The sequence below is a fragment of the Microtus ochrogaster genome, unplaced genomic scaffold (genome assembly GCF_000317375.1).
Source record: "Microtus ochrogaster isolate Prairie Vole_2 unplaced genomic scaffold, MicOch1.0 UNK54, whole genome shotgun sequence".
Taxonomy (NCBI): Eukaryota; Metazoa; Chordata; class Mammalia; order Rodentia; family Cricetidae; genus Microtus; species Microtus ochrogaster.
Window position 1 is genome coordinate 2369056 of NW_004949152.1, and position 5828 is coordinate 2374883.

Consider the following 5828-nt stretch of genomic DNA (forward strand, 5'->3'; position numbering starts at 1 on the left):
TTGTGTGTGGGGGCGGGGCTGTGTTGTTATTCACCTGCAGATTAACGTTTAAAAAAAATGACATCATCGGACTGGAGAGATGGCTCAGCGGTTAAGAGCACTGACTGCTCTTTCAGAGGACCCAAGTTCAATTCCCAGCACCCACATGGCAGCTCACAACTGTCTGTAACTCCTGTTCCAAGTGATCTGACAACCTCACACCAATGCACATAAAATAAAGTTAAATAAATAAAAAAAATATTAAAAAATTGACATCGTCTCACTCTATAGTCCAGGCTTGCCTGGAACTCCCTAAGTAGTTCAGACTACCCTTTACGATCTTCCTGCCTTTGCCTCCCAAGACTAGGATTACAGTCCTAAATCCCAACTCCAGACATCCTAACTATATGATTTTTGAGTACTTCTATTGTCTGTCTGTCTGTCTCTCTCTCTATCTATCTATCTATCTATCTATCTATCTATCTATCTATTTACTTTTAAATTAGAGTCTCTCTTTTTTTTTTTTTTTTTTTGGTTTTTCGAGACAGGGTTTCTCTGTGGCTTTGAAGCCTGTCCTGGAACTAGCTCTCTGTAGAGTCTCTTTATGTAGTTCTGGCTGTCCTGGAATTCAGTACATAGACTGAACATCAGTGTAGCCACAACAGGCTGCAGACTAACAAATACTGAGACTAGGCCCCTTCATTACAATAACCAGGAAAAGCCACAGACTGTACCCTGTGGGGGACCAATCAGAATTGAGACAAACGAGTATTAGATGCTCTAGAACATTAAGATAAGCTTATCTGACTTGTATATAGGTTGCCAATTTCCTTACAGCAACGCTAGTACCAATCCCCATTTGACAAGACTTCTGTTACCTCATTCCTGGACAATCAGGAGTTCAACCCCCATCTGAATCTGGAATTCCTCCCCCCACCCCCCGACGCCCATCCTTTACTCCTTAAAAACCCTGCCATAGCTGAGCTCGGGGCTCTCCCTAATCCAATTGTCACGTCAGAATGAGAGCCCAAGCTTGAGTTTGCCATAAAGCCTCCTTGTTTTTGCATACGAACTCAGACTCCTTGGGGTCTCTTGGGGGCTCATGATGCAGGCAGAACAGAGACCAGGCTGGTCTCAAATTCAGAGAGATGCACCTGCTTCTGCTTCCTGGGTGCCGGGATTAAAGGCGTGCGCCATCACACTCGGTGAGTAATTCTCTTAAGGGCACAGGGCATTGATTCTGTCATCCGTCAAAGGTGGAAATGGTGCCGCCCAGGCTTCCAGGATTATTGAATTTATCGGATGAAATAAGATCTGGCCACCAAGCACGACGCCACCTGGCCCGGACTCCCTTCAGCACACTTCTGTCTCTGTGCAGCTCTGCTCCTCTGACAACTACACTCCCTGCCCCTTGGGTCAGCAGAAGTCTCTAACCTTAGCCCCATCTTGGTCACAGGAAGACTGTCACACGTCTGTGCGTCGTATCTAGGGCACTTCACCTCTCACTCTGTTCCCACCCGAGATCAACACACAACCTGGCTTTATGCTAATGTTTGAAGATCTGCATATGTGTGGTGCTGCAGATGGAACCCGGGGCCTTGGACATGCTAGCTTACTTCCCCCGCTCTGAAGAGATCATACTTAATATATGCTATTTCCTTAGCACTGCCCTCTGCCAACAGCCCTGCCTGCAACCCTTGTCTGAAGGAAGATTTCCCAACATAAGTCCTCTCACGAAACACATAACTGACTTCCTGTGCTTTGGGACATCAGTCAGCACTCTGGCACTAGGATCCGGGACCACTGTAATCATCAGCCACGTCACCAAGAAAAAGTACAAACGTACACACACAAGAAATTGTGGTACCCAACAGACCAGAGAACACATACTAGTTTACAGAAATAACCTCTACTTGCGATGGACCTCAGTATCCACAAACCAACCAGAAGCCGAAAACATTGCAGGTCGGAGGTGCGTAGCATGCACAGACCTGTTGAACACGCTAGCTCAGCAACAGGGCCCTCTGGAGCCTGTAGGGGTTTCCCCTTCTTATCACATGGCTGCCTGAGAGATGCAGCTCCTTGTGGCTGCCCCAACTAACAAGAAATGAACCTTCTGCGAACTGCTGGTCCAAGGAAAGATGAAGACCGAAACCGAAGTAAAGTTCACATTGTACAAAGCGCACGCGGCTCTTGTATATCCATAGTAAAGCCAGAAAACCGGAACTTGAGCCATCATAAGCCAGCGACTGTTGGCAGATCGAGAGCTGAAAGGAGATGACAAACCTTGCTGGACCTCAGCTCGGGGCAGGAGTGTTGGGTGACAACATTTCTGATGCTCTGTGCGTCTAGCTTTTCTCGTTGTTGGGTGTGAGTTCACCGAGGGCTGGCTTACCCCCTCTTACCCACATTTTACTGCTAGTGCCAGGAAACCTGCCTGGCATGCAGTAAGTACTGGATAATGTTTATGCTTCCGCTGAGGGATTGAGGAACTCCCACGGAAGGACTTTACCTGTGTCCATGGGAATGAATAAGGGATAGGGAGACACAGCATGGTCCACCCTGGTCTAGGTGTTTGTCCCCACGTTCCTCATTATCTGATTTCCTTTTATACATGGGCTAGAGTCAGGCTGCCCAGGGCACAAATATGGGATCTGCTTCTTGGGGGTGGGTGTCTGTGTGTGTGCCTCATGTATGCGTGTGTGCTTCATGTATGCATGTGTGCTTCACGTACGCGTGTGTGCCTCATGTCTGCGTGCGTGCCTCATGTATGCGTGTGTGCTTCATGTATGCGTGTGTGCCTCATGTCTGTGTGCATGCCTCATGTATGCTTGGCAGACCCTCCAGCAGCGACACCACATTGCTAGCCCCGAATCTGCCTCTAATCACGTTACAGCCTTCAGCTAGTCCTTTGGTCTCTCTGAGCACCAGCCTTTTAGACAACAAAGTGGGGTGTCTGTGGTAGTACTTCAGCTATCAGATGGGGTACGGTACCTGCTACCCTGTGGGTTACTGTGAGGGTTCAGGATGACAGTGCAGAGGAAGTTCAGTGCCTGGCATGGAATCCTCGGTAAACACGGGCTTTCAGTCTTAATGGTTCCCACAGCAACCATAAGAGTGGTATACTGCTGTACCCATTTTATAGATGGGTAAACTGAGGGTGGCTCAGTGAGTTAGCTAAGGTCATAAATAAGGGAGGGATGGATCTGGAGAGTCCAGACTCTTGCTGGTAACACTTGGCTGTTACATAAGATACACGAGGCCATTTTTACTAGAAGGAAAGATTCTTCCGGGCTGACTTGGCTTCATTTCTCAGAATAATGAGGGCAGTCTGGTTCAGCTCCTGCACTTATCTAGGACTAGGGTGGGGGAGACCCCCTCTCTCCTACCAACGTGGGGAGCCCTTTCACACGGTACACGATTGGCTTTCTTTTCTCTGGCACTTCTGAGTTCCACCCTTTGGGGTGGGGTGTTGGCTTGTCACACGGAGTTTGACAGCCCAAAGGCAGAGGTAATTGCTGGCTGAAAAGGCAAAGAGGGAGGAGAGGGAAGAGGAGAAGCCTTCCGGGCTTGTAATAGACACCCTCGGTTCTTCTCGAACTCTCTGGGTCAAAGGGCCTACAAATCTGGCTGCAAGCTGGGATCCCCGGGGAAGTTCTTAATATTCAGATCCCCACGTCCAAGTCAAACCAATTACGGCTGGGTTTCGGGGTAGGGGTGGGGTATGGAACCCAGACAGCAGCATGTCTTACCAACAGCCAATGCATGCCCAAGTTTGAGAAGTGCCCGGGACTCTGCTCACCCCTCAGCTCCGTCTGGAGGCACCTCGGGACAGCAGTACCTCCTTTCCGTATTGGGGACTTACTGTGCGGAGGCTGGGCATGCCTTCCGAGGCCCAGACTCGTGGAGGATGTCTGGGTGATAGCCAGAGACCTGGGGCTCTGTTCAGTTTAGGCCCAGCTCTGGGACTGCGGGGCTCCAGGTCCTCTTGAGGCAACAGCACATGTGGCAGCTCTGTCCTCGCTGGTCATCAATGCAGACCGCAAACGGAGCTCCGCGGCCGCCAGCCCACCCCAGCTTCAGACATTCTAGGGACACGCCCGAGGAATCCTACCTTGGCTGCCGGCGCTGTCCTCCAGTCCCCGGAACCCTACGACTCCGGTTCCATCTGTCTCCCTCGCCGGCTCCAGACAGGCGCCCACTAGAGCACAGGCGCCACCTCGTGGCTGTGGGGCAGTAGCGCGGGCAGGGGTTGGGAGGTACGAGCGCAGTGCAGGGCGGAAATGCAGCTGGGCCTTCCCACGTGGGAGGCTTCCAACACGGCGGAGCCCGGGGGCGCAGATCCGGCCTGGGCCGGTCCACCTTCACCCCTTGGGGAGCGTGAGGAACGGAATTTGCCGTACTTTTTCTTAGAGGCGTGGAGAAGTTGTCAGGCCGGGGCCTCTGACCTGGGATCCACCTTGGGATATTCCTGGCAGGGCTCGTGGATCTTTCCTTTCCACCACCAGCCTTCAGTACAGCCTAGCATGGCACGGCTTCTCCTTTAAAGGCGCTGGGAGCATCCGAAGATGCCCAGGACTGGGTTTATTTCAAGTCCAGGGAAGCCGGTCCCTATCAGCAGCCCTTTCTGTCACCTCCCACCCTTGCCCTTGTTGCTTGATCCCTCCGTTACCCTAGGCTGACCTGTCTGAAACACTCGTCTGTGCCAGAACGGGGGCGGAGTCCGCGAGACACAATTAGAACCCTCGGGAGTTGGCCACCCAGGTGGTGTTTCTCGCGGAGCCTCATTAGCGTGTCTTTGGCAGGTACTGGAGGTCAGGTCATACAGCATCCCCGATTCCTTAGCATCACGTGCCAGCAGCCACCCCCTTCATCACTGGGACGCCAAAAAAAATACCCCTTCAGATTTCTAAATGTCTTCCTTGTTTGGAGGGAATAACAGCTCCAGGCTGAGACCCAGTTAGCTGATAATTAAGAACAGATGACGCTAAATGAAGACCACTGTCCACGGAAGTGCCATTACCGTGCTTCGCAGAGCGGAGGGGCCCTTCAGGTCCATCTTTTCCCCCCAGCGGTTTTCAGTATTTTCCTAATGAAGACATGGTGAACATGGCTTTCAAAAAGGAACATATGTTACAAAAATAGTGGATTTAGCAAAATACAAAACAAACAAAATAACACACAGTAAGAACAAAGAGTTTGGGGGTAGGTGGGGGTTGGTTGTACGCTGAGGCAGAAACAGGCCGACCTCTGTGAGTTCTCCACCTGCCTGGTTTACACAATAAACTCCAGGCCAGCCTCAGAGACAGTCCAACTGGTATAAGTACTTGCCACACACAGTAAATGGTGAATTATTTAATGCACTTATGTCTCTTTTATTCTTTAAATGAATATTATCTGAGCCTCTATACACCAGACGCTCGAGCAAACGAGGGATCCAACCAAGTACAACACAAAACCTCTGCCTCCTGGCTGCACACGGGTGGGAATTCAGAGCGTGCACCAGGCAGTGAGCAAGCACAAACCCAGCTAAGTCCCAGCGTGGAGTGGGAAGGTGGCCAGGGAACTCCACATCTAGATGGGCAACTACTGGCATTTGATAGCCACTGGGAGAGGGAAAGTAAGTTTTCCTCAAATGATTTGACTCCATGGTTTATCACACATACTCTAGGGCAGGCTCCACACCCGAAAGGGAGGAGAAAGAGATAAGAGAGAGAGGAGAGAGAGAGAGAGAGAGAGAGAGAGAGAGAGACAGAGAGAGAGACAGAGAGAGAGAGACAGAGAGAGAGACAGAGAGAAAGAGAGAGATAGAGAGACAGAGAGAGAGAGAGAGAGAGAGGAGAGAGAGA

General features: G+C 50.9%; 1 protein-coding gene across 2 annotated transcripts in view; it reads right to left on the minus strand.

Moving 5' to 3' along the window:
• Positions 1-4139, minus strand: part of Chd9 (chromodomain helicase DNA binding protein 9) — a 234087-nt gene extending 229948 nt beyond the window's left edge. Inside the window, exon 1 of one of the 2 annotated variants that reach the window (XM_013354623.2) lies at positions 4094-4139. The gene's annotated coding sequence lies outside the window, so the exon portion shown is untranslated. The remainder of the gene's footprint in view (positions 1-4093) is intronic. The other variant, XM_026777292.1, reaches the window with a different exon arrangement.
• Between the last annotated feature and the right edge of the window lie 1689 nt (positions 4140-5828).